Source organism: Lepidochelys olivacea (genome assembly GCF_965140295.1).
Source record: "Lepidochelys olivacea isolate rLepOli2 genome assembly, chromosome: 17".
NCBI classification, from domain to species: domain Eukaryota; kingdom Metazoa; phylum Chordata; order Testudines; family Cheloniidae; genus Lepidochelys; species Lepidochelys olivacea.
The window spans coordinates 11,700,289-11,712,604 of NC_140427.1; the positions used below are offsets into that span (position 1 = coordinate 11,700,289).

The 12,316-nt window shown below is 42.0% G+C and overlaps 1 protein-coding gene across 1 annotated transcript in view; it reads left to right on the forward strand.

The window, feature by feature from the left end:
- Positions 1-709: 709 nt before the first annotated feature.
- The window catches only part of PIMREG (PICALM interacting mitotic regulator), a 54,068-nt gene continuing 42,461 nt past the window's right edge, over positions 710-12,316 (forward strand). Inside the window, exon 1 of the mRNA XM_084651342.1 lies at positions 710-817. The gene's annotated coding sequence lies outside the window, so the exon portion shown is untranslated. The remainder of the gene's footprint in view (positions 818-12,316) is intronic.

Here is a 12,316-nt window from a genome sequence, read left to right on the forward strand (position 1 = left end):
AAAAGCCAAGTCACTGAAGGCTTGTTTTCTGCTGCCCTCTCCTGGCCCTTTAAAGGAGAGGACATTTTCATGGTCAATGAATGTACGTACTTCCATGTACAGAGAAATATAGAGCAATGTGCGACTTAATCAAGTGCCACAATCTTAGACCACTGAGCTGCTGAAACTAGTTCAATGTTAACTAGTTTAGTTAGGCCCTGATTCAGGAACATATTTTTTTCTCAGAACAGCACTTAAGCACGTGCTTAATTTTAAGCACATGCTAAAATGCTGTTCTGAATAGTCCTAGACTTAAGCACCTACTGAAGTGTTTTCCTGAATCGGGGTCTTAATGCTTGCTGCTATGTCAATGAGCATCACATCGACTGAAGAGACAAGCCACCAGGATTTAAAGTATCTGAATGCCTGGAGTGAAAAACAGCAGACTGTCTGGAACTTTCTAGGGTAGGCAGGTGTTTGTCACTTTCCAAACAGCTCCTGGACTGATATGTTTCTGATGCCATTGTGAAATGCTTGCACTAAAAGAGTTGATTGCATGAGTAATGGAGGAGAAGTAGGAAATCTGACAGAGTGAGGGGAGCCAGACCATTGCCAGAAATGTGTCCTCCCTGCAGAATTATTTATGGGAATTAAATAACAGCGAATGATTTGGTGCACCCTTCAGTAAGCTGAGTACAGCAGCAAAGAGGATTGCAGTGATCCCTGGCTGATTTTTCTGTATGCACGTTAAACCTGGGATGCTGAACTAATTAGTACCACCCCTTTGCTGTGCATGCAGAGCAGAGTTCTGGCGGAATCCACCACAGCTGGCATTGAGGTAGGAGGTGTCTGGTGTTTCTGCTTTGTAGGAGCGTGAGTTCCAAATGAGCATGTATTAGCAGGGCAGGGAATTGTGGGGGTGGAGAACGGGATTACAGAGAAGAGAGAGGGAGCCAGAAGCAGAGGTGTGCAAAACTGGTGAAATATCACACCGAAAAGTGTGTGTTTTGCCATTTCATTCCAGTTAATTTCATACCCCTCAAATGCTATTTGACAACACTAGTATTTTCATGTTGAAAACACACACACACACACACACACACACACTCTGAAGCTCAGATTTTGAAGCTGGCTCTCACATGATCTAGCTGGGGTGGGCAAACTGCGGCCCACGCGCTGCGTCCAGCCTGTCAGACATTTTAATTTACCCCTCGAACTCCATCTGGGGAGCGGGATTATAGGCTTGCCCCATTCCGCACATGTTGTGGCTCCCAGAAGCAGTGGCATGTCCCCAGTTCAGCTCTTATGCATAGGGGCAGCTAGGCGGCTCTGCACGCTGCCCCGCTCCAGGTGCTGCCCCTGCAGCTCCCGTTGGCCAAGAACTGCAGCCAATGGGAGCTGCAGGGGCGGCACCTGTGGATGGGACAGAGGGTAGAGCCACCTGTCTGGCGCCACACCTTCCCGTAGGAGCCAGAGTGGGGGCATGCTGCTGCTTCTGGGAACTGCTTGAAGTAAGCGCTGCCCAGAGCCTGCACCTCTGCCCCCCTCTGGCACCCCTGACCCAGCCCTGATTCCCCTCCAAACCGCTCAGTCCCAGCCTGGAGCACCCTCTTGCACCCCAAACCCCTCATCCCCAGCCCCACCCCACAGCCTGCACCCCTAACCGGAGCCCTCATCCCGGCCCACCATACAATTTACATACCCAGATGTGGTCCCTCAGGCCACAAAGTTTGCCCACTCCTGGACTAGGCCCTTTGTGCTTGGAAATAGGCTTAACCCTAGTGGGCTAAGGGGGCCATTCCCCCCCCCCAATAAAATGGACATAGAAAATGCTTAATATTTCTATTCGTTTCACCCTTTCATTGTAAACATTTCATGTGCCCAGAACTTGTGAACTGCATGCCAACCATAGGTCTAATTCATCTCCGCAATACTCCAGTTTTAATTAAACTAGTGGTTATTACCAGCGTAAAACTGGAGTGTCAGAGTGGTGAATCAGGCTTCATGAGTGCCAAACAAAGAGTCAACTAAAATGTGACAACCACCCAAATTCCCGTACTCCTTTGTAGCAGTATGGGGAAGCACAGACCTCCATCCTGCCTCTGCATTGTGCAGATAATGAAGAAATAATTACAGAGGGCCAAATCTGGCTTATCTTTCCAATGAAATCTATTTGAGTAAGGGGAGTAGGATTTGGCTCAATATTGTTACCACAAGACTGTGTTTCCAGGAATTCTGCCTCATCAGCAGCAGGTGATCAGTTAATAATGCTTGTAAAGATTAATGTCCTAAAAGGTTCCCTTCCTGGGAAATTGAACTTTGTTCCTGGCCAAGATTTTGGAACAACTGAAACAGAGGTCCCAACCAAGGAAGAAATTTGAAGCCAATAGTTTCAAAAGTAACCCTTAAAAGTATGGCTGCATTTTTTTGCATTCTGGTTCTTGCATGTACAAGAGTGCAGCTGTGGATGGAAAACAGCAGGCAGAGGACTCACTACCCAGATTCATGTGCATAATTACAATTCACAGATTTTATGCACAAAAACCTGTAGGTACAATTTTTAAATAATGGGTTGAAGTCCATTTGAAAACTGAAACTTTGGTTCATTGTGGACCGCCTCTATAATGAATATGTGCAGTTGGAACTGCAAGTGTTACAGTATGGGCAAGATTCTTAGCTGGTGTAAATTGGCCTAATTGAGTTTAATAGAGCTACATTGCTTTACAACCGTGGAGAGTCTGGCCCTAGATCTTTTAATATTGTAACTAAGCTATGGTCTGCGAGGACTTTACAACTGAGACTATGCTGCACACAGACATGGGCTACTTGAGCTAATCTCGGTTAGCAAGAGAGGTCCTGTGAAATAGAGCTGAGCAGTTCCCGTTCCATCCAACGGAGGACAGCAGTACATCTGCTGCACATGAACCAGTTCGTTACACTGTATGCAGGTTTAGAATCAGTCATCCAAATATGAACATTTATCTTCAGGTTGTTTCCATGGCACATATTCCTTCTTTTATTTTTGACATTTCATGAAAAGTTTGAGCACTGAAAATGAACACAGTAATATAAATTATTTATGGGTAGTTTATTTTCAACACAACACTTTATATAGCATAAAATGTTAAGGGCTCTTTTGGGTTTTGGTTAATTTACATAACAAACTACTGTCTTTGACTATTGAACAAATTGCTGTCTTTCTAGTGCAATAAATAAATGAAAGTCACCACCAAATTGTTTACTAACACATTTAAACATCTGCTAATTAATAAAAGATACCAGAAATACCATAGTTTCTTGTACACAAATATTTTAACATGAAATCATTTACTAAGGATAAATTAAAAGTATGCTTGAAGCATGAACCACTTAAACCTTCTGTTGCCATCTATTAATGAAGCCTATGTTTGTATCTGAATTTTTCCTCTTCATTCTTTTCTTGAATGCTGCTCTCAGGGATTCTCAGTTCCTTTTATTCTTCTTGGCTCATGCCAGCATCCAGCTCAATGTCTTTCTGAAGATGTACTTTTCCTTTGACATCCATCTATACCTATCAGCAGGCTTTGACCTGAATGTAATATGCTTTTCACACGACCTAGATGAGAGGACATACAGCTGTGAGAGAACCTTTCAAAAATATATGGGAAATAAACTTTCTCAGATACATGAGGCAGACCTTGAGCTGATGTGATCTGTGTTAGCTCCCTTAAAGTCAATGGAGCAATGACAACTTATGTGAACTGAGGATCTGCCCCTATAGTTCTAAGAACAAATGTAATCGTGAGAGGCCTATATATCAACCTTAATGTTGATGGTACAGTTACTTGCATAGATTGGCAAGAAACTAAATGGGACCTTGGGAAGTCTATCTTCTGCAGCTTATCTGCTAGTTGCACTCATCATTTGGGACAAAAGCTGACATAAATTTTTTCATTGAAAAATGCCAAGATCGAACCATGGGTAGAAACCACCATTAGTCTGTATGTATGTACATGCATGCAAATTGTGGGACATGTAGATTGGCAAAGTACCAATTAGTAGAGCTGGTTAGAAATTTTCTGTTGAAATGACTTTCTGACAGAAAACTAACTTTCTGCAAAATTGAAATTTTCACCCTGATTTTGCTGAAGAATTGTTTGATTTTTTTTCTATTAGAAAATTGTTCTCAGCTCCACAGCTCCCCCATTGCTTGGCAGCCCACCTGGCAGACTGCTTCTCGCCTCTTGGCAGCCTGCGTGCCCTGGGAAACTCCACTCTCAGGTTTCCCAAGCAGCCCATCTCCCCATCTGATGGGCTGTGAGAGGTCTAGGCAGCTCAGGAAGCCTCGAAAGTGTTTTAAAACAATCTAAGCAAAATGGTTCAATTTTTTTTAATGAAATTTCAGAATTCCCAAATTTCAACTTTTTTTTTTTTCATTCTGGTTCTGATTGAGTTTGTTTTTGTTGAAATTTTGGAATATCCCGTGGAACAGGAATTCCAGTGTCCAACCAGTTTCACCAGTTACTGAGATTGTACTAAAGGTAGCCCACAGTGAGAAGCATTCAAAATCCTTCCTTGGGGAACTAATCATACTTAGGTAAAAGTGTAGCTCCTTTGAGGGTTTTGTTGTTCCAAATATAACACCAAGTTCTACCTTGTACTATTTATCTAGTTTTTTTGTCCCTTTCTATGGAGCTGTTTAAAGAAAGTATAGGGATGCTCCAACTACAGTTTTAAAAATTAAATACATAAGGAACAGTGAAAGCAGAAGGTGGGTCACAGAGAAAAACATCTTAATATGGATTTATTTTGATGCATAAAAAGTTCATGCTGTCACTAGGGAAGTGGAATGAAAGCTCAGGCTTCTGAAGAATTAAATCTGTTTACCGTGTACTTCTGTTGCCCATATTATATGTGTTTTAATATTGTACACAATATTAAAGCATAAAATCTCCATGCAGGGCCAACAACTTGATATTATTCATTTGAGTTTAATGCCCTGGCAAATTTATTTGCATGCCTCCATATATATTTCTATTTGTTTATGACAAAAAAGTAAATGTTTAAATAATAATATATTTGCCCTGCATCCGGTTTTTAGTGCAGTTTATTGCTTCTTCAATGAAATATTCAGTATGGGATTCATTTTTATGTGTTATGAGGTGTATTTACACATATCCGCTTTGTATTGCAAGAAACAATTTGCAGGCTTTTCAGTTAAAAATCCTATTTTGCCACATTTCATTACGCTCTCCAAACAGGAAATACACGCCTGGAGGTTTTGATAAATAAGAAAGGGAGGGGGTTATATGTATTTTCATCATGTATGAATGATCAAGAAAAAAGTCAGTTAAATAAGTCTGATTTGTGTTTTTATTTTATTTATTTATATATATATATATATATAATGAATGAGAGAGAGAGAGAGACTGTGACTTCAAAACTGTGCAGCCTCTGTGATGTGAACTTCCACTTCAACTTCAGTCAACACACCTAACCGAGAAATAGTCAGGTGAATGGGATTTAGTGCACTACCAATCTGTTTTCCAAAGGCACTAGAATATGGTGATTCAGACCATTTGTTTCATCCACTCTGACCCTCTGCTAACCCCTTATGTAACCAATTTCTGAATATCTGTGATGGAGAATCTTTGGCCTACTTGACAAGCAGACTTTGGTCTACTTGGCATGTAAGACCATCTAAATAAGCAAGCCCAGTGCCCAATTACTCAAACATCCCTTTCTGAAAGGTGTCTTTTTCTGGACAAGGGATGCTATTAACATTCTATGCTATAAGTATGAGGAACAGAAGACTTCGGTCCCTACTGTAGGCATCGCATCACTCACTGAAATTCTGCACTGGTACCTCAGCATGGCAGTAAGCTGAGATACAGAATACCTAGCTGATTACAGTTAGTGTTATAAGGAAAGACAAAACTCTGTTCATTGAGGCTTGGGGAATTCTAAGAACCAGATGAAGAAAGCAGAGGAAATTGCATGGCTTTTGAAATAGCCATTTAGAGCGCACTTGACTACCAGTAAGGCTTCTACTCCAATAAAACAGTGAAACTTTATATTAATGTTGTTTTTTCCCCAGATTAAAGACCAGAGCATTTTGCAAAAAATACCATCAATTCTTCTCTGCTGATATTCCCTTTGCATTATCCCCCAGCAGCACAGCTAGGCTTTTCATTCAAAAGTCTGATTCATCATAGGTAGATTGCTATGGCATGGATAATTCCAGTGGTATTTAGTTATTAGGATTTCTTGACTGTTGCAGATGTCTGCTTTTTACTATTCCAGAGCTGGTGCTTTTGCAAGTGGTTTTAACAGCTAGCTTGGCGTTTATTTAAAGACTGAAGAAAGAACTTTTTGGCTGAATGAACAGGTCACAAAAAACCATACTGGCTCTGAGCAAAAAGGTTGGTATGTGGTAGAAGCTGAATGCAGCATTCAGACTCCAGCTATCTGAATTGATTTTAATGTTGAGACTCCTGTTTTGTAACAATAACTCTTATACAAAAGCATGCTTAATAGACATGCCAAACCCATGGGGAAAAAATGCAGAAATTGGGCTTCTTTTTGGCATAATTGGCTTGTGAGTTGCTTGTTGGCTAGTTTTTGGCTTGTTGCGTCTTTTTTTTTTTTTTTTTAATCAGTGCTCGGCAAGCAGGGGCAAAGGGCAAATGGAGGCAAGGGTGGGAGAGAGTCAGGGGTGCATAGCAGGCCCACCACAGTCCCAGACTGCATGCCAGGGGGATCTAGTCACATAGAGTGTTGGGGTTCTTAGGGATTGGCTTGTTTTGGCCTTGTTTTAAAATGGGAGTAGCTTGATTTGTGGCTTATTGTGAAAGTCGGGGTGCCTGTTTACTGTGTGAAAGTTGACAACTGGGATGCTTAAGTCCCCCTTTTAGTTTCTTCATACTTCCTAAATAATGTGGTCTAGCTTTTTAAACAAGTTAGGAACATCCCTGCAAATGTAGAATGCATATGCAATTGAGTGCCTGATGTGTGCACAACATTAATTATTGCTTGCCCAGATCAGGTAATGGCACATGTAAATTAGCCTAATTATCTATCTGCACAAGTGATGTAATGACATGTACAAATTGGGTGTGCAATTACACATTTAGTTGGTTTAATAATCTGTCTTTCTATCCATAATGCTCCTGACAACATCTACATCTGATGTTTTTATCTTCAAATACGACATACCTGTGCTATTTTGTAGTATTGCTTTATGCTGTTTATTGCTTGGTACCCAGGGGCTGATGGGTACCAAGCCTCATGGCTGCTCAAAGTTGTGCCAGCTTGTAACAGCTCCTAAAGGGCCAGTAGGACAACCTAAGATTGGGCAGATCCACTGGTTCCTCAACCATACTCTCTTTTTCTACCTACCACACCTCCTAAGCTGGAGGTTGATAGGTATGTATGCTTAGGAGCTTATACAGGTGCTGAGACCCCCTTGACCAAAGGAATCCTCAGGAGCACAGGTCTACTGGAGCAGACAAAGTGGTTAAAAATGGAGACCCTGATATGGCCAATGCTTTGTAAAGCCTTGAGTAGCCCTTCAGGAAGAAAGTCTCTATTAGGACTGATTGAAAAATTTCCATCAAAACTGAATTTCAGTGGGAAATCTGGGTTTTCGATGAAATAAAATCTTTCACGAGAGGTGTCTGCTTTCTGTGGAAATTTTGGGTTTGTTTGTTTTTTAAGCTAAATATTTCAGCCAAAAACTGAAAGATTTGGGTCGAAAACAGAGTTCTCAGCCAAAACCTTTTAAAATTCTTGAAATGGTGAAAATTTCTGCAAGGAGAACACATTTCAGACCAGTTCTAGCTGTTGTATAAAAATAGGGGTTTGCCATCTATCTTCACTTTAAGAGTTAGTGTGAAAGGTAGAGTTTCCTTTGCTGTTCACACAGGTTCTCCGAATCAATTATGTCCATCATTTTCAGTACTATAATATCATCCAGAGGCCATAATTGAGATTGGTATCCCATAGTACTAAGCAACATACAAATACTGGAGAGAGTCCCTGTTCCCAAAATTTCTTACAGTCTAAGGGTATGTCTATTAGGAGAAATAAAGCTCCACAGCAGCGAGACTCAGAGCCCAGGTCAACTGACTGGGGCTCATGCGATGGGGCTAAAAATAGCAGTGTAGACATGCCCACTTGGGCTGGAGCCTGGACTCTGAAACCTGGCAGTGCAGAAGAGTCTTAGAACCCAGGCTTCAGCCCAGGCAGGAACCTCTACATGGCTATTTTTAGCCATGTACTGCAAGCCCAAGTCAGTTTGCCCAGGGTGTGAGAGTTGCTGCTGAGGGGTTTTTTGTTTTGTTTTTTTCAGTGTAGTCATACCCTAAATGGACAAGATAGACAAAGAGTGGGAGAGGAAATAAAGATGCAAAGTGACTTGCTCAAGCTCACCTAGCAGAACCAGGAACAGAATCCAGGGCTCTATCCACTAGCTCACACTGCCACCCTATGATAGGGAGTAGTATATTAGCCAGGTCAAAGTTGTGCCTGTGGATCTTTCCATTCTGCAAAGCAGCACAGGGCTTTTGAAGCAATCGGCTGCAAACCTAAATGCTAGAGAAATAAGCTGTGAGTTTTTTTAAAAAGAAACATAATAGCTCTTTAGAAAGAAAAGATGCAGACGAATTCCAGAAGCTTTACATATAATTGAGGTTTCGTACGTAAGCCATCACTCATAGAACCGCAGTAAACCAAGGGAAACATGAGAAACTGAGAGGGAGCCAGGAGACATTTTTATATAAATTATCTGAGAGTTTAATGGTGATTGAAATGAATGGCACCTAAATTTTCTTGTTTCTCTTTTAAATAAAAGAAGCATATGGCAGCGCTAAGTTGCTATATTGAGAATAGGACTTGGTGGAATGATTGCGAGAAACTAATGATTTGTAGATCAGCTAACAGTAATGGTTTGAGCAGATCTACACCATTACTTTCAACAGAATAAAGCAAAAGGCATCTGGAGTTACCAGCAATCTGGAGCGTGCCGCATCTCTTTAACAAACGCAAAGCAAAAAATGGGAGCAGTGTCAGATGACTCTGTGTGTGTGTGTGTAATATAGGTCCTCTATGCAATGTCTTGTGCATGTGCCACTTCTAGAATAACAGCTGACCATATTGCTGCTTTAGGCATCAACAGCTGTCAGCATGTTTCTTTCTAAAAATTAAAAAGGAATAATGATGCTCCTGAAATCCATTTTTGGGTGTGGGGAGATGGTTTGGCTTCATCCAGTTCAGTGGCCAGGCTGAAAGTGTGTTTCAACTGACTCCAGCTAACACCCAACAAACAATACAACACTTTCTCTAGCTAAAATCAGCACCATTAAGTTCAGCAACCTAGCAATGGTACTTTCTATGGCCCCCCATCACTGTTCTATCTGGGCGGTTCACAGTCAGGGTATTATCTTCACAACACCTTGGTGAGGCAGGGCAGTGCTATTACCCTCACTTACAGAGGGGGAAGTGAGGCTTAGAGAGGCTAAGTGACCTGCCCAAGGTTCACACTACACATCTGCCACAGGGTGGAGACTTGAACCCCGTTTCCCAAGTCGTAGTCTAATGCCATAACCACTGGACCATCCTTCCCCACATTCTAAAACCCCATATGCTAGAAAATCTGGAAATGAATAGGCAAATGATCCAACCATTTCCCTACCACTGTGTAATCCTTTATCACTTAGTATCGCCCCCCCCCCCGATTTACACTGCCCACCCACATTTAACATTGCTTCTCAGTAATATTTACAACAAAAGTATATAAAGGTCAAAATAATAATTTCCTCAGCAACGATATAAAAAGGGAAGGTGGAATCATGTGAATCTTTACAGAACGAGTAGGAAGATGCATCTCAAAGAATGTCTCAAACCTATGAGATATTATAAATAACATATGGTGTGTAAGCCTTACCTGTTACTGCTTTTTCTTTCCCAAAAGACTAGGCCTGTGTGAAGGAAGAAAATGTACCATGAATACATTGACACCTTATGCATATGATCTTAACTTTACATACTGTGAATAGTCCCGTTGCCTTCAATGCTTAGAGTTAGGTACGTGCTTGCGTGCTTTGCTTTTCTACACTGTGGGCCCTAAAGTGTTCATTTTAGCTCTAGAGATATTACAGCTATACCAGAATTCCTCACTTGAAGTATATGGAATATTGCTGGAACCGGGAATGTCTCTAGAGCCAAAATATCCTTTTTAACTGCACCAACTGTACCTACTGATAGCCTTTTATGTAGCTTCCCAGAAACTCAACTACTAACTAGACTCATAAATTACTAGGTGATAGGAAAGTTCACAGGCATCGTTTTCTCATTTTGGCAATCTGGGAGAAAGAGTCACTGACGAGGCCACAGTGTGCCAAATCTTTGGGGGTATGAGATGACTTCAAGCACGTTATTTCCAGTCTCTACCTCCACAGGGGAACAGGCTGGAGGAGAGACCAGTACAGATCGCTAAGAGAATTTTCCAACAAAAAGCCCTGCAGAACTAATACCAGAGAAAGCTCAGCTCAGCCCAGCTATAGACAGTGCTGTCAACCTTTTAGAAGTAAGGCTTTTTCCTCAAGTAGCCGTGCTTGGCGATTTGTGAAGATGAGAGGTCTGCTGTTTCTTTAATCTAAACAAGGAAGCGAGGCAAGAGGTAGGCCTGGGTGAGGTGAATCTAAGCAGAAGTTTTGCAGTCAAGCGGAAAGAGACTGAGGAAAGAGTAGCTGCGGGAACAACACTGTTTGCCTTGTTCTAATATGGTTCTTTGTTCAGTGTTAAAGGAAGCAACGTTCTCTTTAATACTTTACCATTGCAGGTTGGGGCTTTAATTTTTTCCTTCGTTGTTGTTTTTTTTAATAACCTATGGTGTGTATGTAAGATTATTGTAGGCAGGGCTGGGAGCACCGCCTTTCATTAAGGTTGGCCATTTAAGACGTTGTTTTCAGCTGCTTATAACTTTGCAAACTTTAACCATTTGGTCTGAAATTTTCCATGCTAGGTCTCTGGCTCAGGTGTGGGGGAGGGTTGGGGTTTTTTTGTTTTGTTTTGTTTTTTGGGGTTTGTTTGTTTGTTTGTTTTTGAAAATTTCAGTCAAAAAGGTTCGGCCATGTCCAAGATGGAGGCTAGAGAAAAATACACAGGCTAGCCCATGTTCAATTCTGGTGACCTCTTCTTTGAGGAGTTCTAGTGCCAAAGTACAGAGATGCAGGGATATAAAATTTTGCAGGCGGTGGCTTTTTCATCTCAGGGATGCGCCTTTTTCCATCACTGTGAAAGTCTGCCCAAATTCAGTCAAATGTTAAGCCTTTGAAAAAAATCACTATTTCGCATGCTCCAGCTGGGGCTGAAGAGGACCGAGGAGGACTTTTTCTGCAATTGCAGTTCCTGGCTGTGTAAGCTCTGCATCCAGGCACCAGGACTGAGACCAGGGAGCTGTGATGCAGAGACCTGGGAAAGGCTGGGCAAAGAAATTGGAAAAGGATCCAGGGGAAGGGAGCACACTGGGATTGGACAAGGAGCCTGGACAGAGACAGGGAGCCTGGGATTGGGAGCCAGTGGAGATGGGATCTAGAGGTATAGTGTGACAGGAAGCTAGTGTGGGTGGAGAGAGAGGTTGCACAAGGCGACAGGCGGAGAACTGGGAATGGCTGAGCAAGGAGACTGGGGACTAGGAGCTGGGGCAGGAGGACTGTGACTGGGAGTTGTGGAGGGGAGACTTAGACTGACTGGGCAAGGAGACAGGAACTGAGATAAGAAGCCTGAGGAATGGAGAGTGGGATTGGTTAGATGAGGGGTCGGGGTGGGAAAACCTAGGAAAGTGGGACAGCTTAGAGGGGAAGGGTCAAGATTGGGGAAAATGGGCAGAAGAGTCTCTGCACCTAGAGCGCTCTTCTCCTCCAGAGCCTGGAGTGGAAACCAAGATTAACCAAGTCTCACCATTCCTCTGCTTTCAGCAAATTTCTGGGGAACCCATTGGCAAAATATCTGCTCCCCCTCTAGTGCTGTTCTGCACTGAGGATACACTTGTCACTAAGGGAGCACCATCTTTTCTGTGCACTGAATGAGGCAGAGGTCCTGTGGGGAAAAACAGTATGTGATCATGTAATTAGAAACTGTATAATAATGCTTACAGAAAAGAGGACTGAATTAAGGTTGTACGGTGATGGGCAACCTTAATTTTGTCATTTCCTAACTTCTGAGTGCTTGATTTTGCAACCTTAATAATGCTCTTTAACATAAGTTTATGGATATTACAGATATAATGGGGAAAATAGGTCAAATTTGCCAACCTTGACAGTTTTCCTTTAAATAGGAGAAGATTTAATTTAAGACA